Raw genomic sequence first — 907 nt, 5'->3', positions numbered from 1 at the left:
CATGTTTGCCTGTCCGTTTGGTGCATAATTACCTTTAAGGTTTAGAATCTCTGATTGTGAAGCAGAATTACTTACTGTGCCAATCATTTAGAAATCCTTGACATTCCACATCGAGAATGTCCCTCTTGGTGACCTCAGGAAGGGGCGGCCCCGCATCCCACCCTGTGGTCTTCCTATTATAGCCCAGAATAGCCCAGAATAACTGTGGGCAGCATGCAGTTGTTGATCACTTCCAATGTCAATGCTCTTTCAAGCAAGTTAAGAAAGGCACAGGAGCTGTATCAGGCCAGGCATCCTGGGGAGATAGATGTAAATCTGAAGCACAGGAAGAATCACTTTATTTCCCCCTCCTTCCCCTTACGAAGCACAGAATCAGAAAGTCACACAAACCAGTTTTGACAAAGATGTAGAGAAACACATCCTTGTGCATTGCTAGTGGGAACACGATACAGATCAATCTCCATGGAAAACAGTATGGCAGTTGCTTAGAAAGTTAAACATCCCCCAAGTTAAAAACAGAATTACCCTATAACTTGACAACCACTCTTCTAGTTCTTTCCTAAAATATGTGGTGTGTGTGTGTGTGTGTGTGACTTACCATGGTGAAACCCCTTTGAACAATTAATATGTGCTAGACAAAGGAAAAGAGAATCACATGAAAGGAAACCAGGCTCCCCTGGGGTTGGGTACCAGTAGGGGGAAGGAATGAGGCCCAAATGCAAAGTAAATAAGGAGACTGTGGTGGACGTACTTACACTTGCATGAGGTAGAACAATGAAATTTGTTGAAATTAGTTTAAGAAGGGGAAAAGCTGAAGAAGAGAGATGGAGAATGTGAATTTGATCATTTTATATGTGAATGGAAATGTCACAATGAAATCTCCCTTGAATACCTAACAAATACTAAT

This window comes from Dipodomys spectabilis, unplaced genomic scaffold, assembly GCF_019054845.1.
Source record: "Dipodomys spectabilis isolate Male_0828 unplaced genomic scaffold, ASM1905484v1 ptg000169l, whole genome shotgun sequence".
In the NCBI taxonomy this organism is placed as follows: Eukaryota; Metazoa; Chordata; class Mammalia; order Rodentia; family Heteromyidae; genus Dipodomys; species Dipodomys spectabilis.
The sequence above is the reverse complement of the archived record's forward strand: the minus strand, read 5'-3'. Positions refer to the sequence as shown.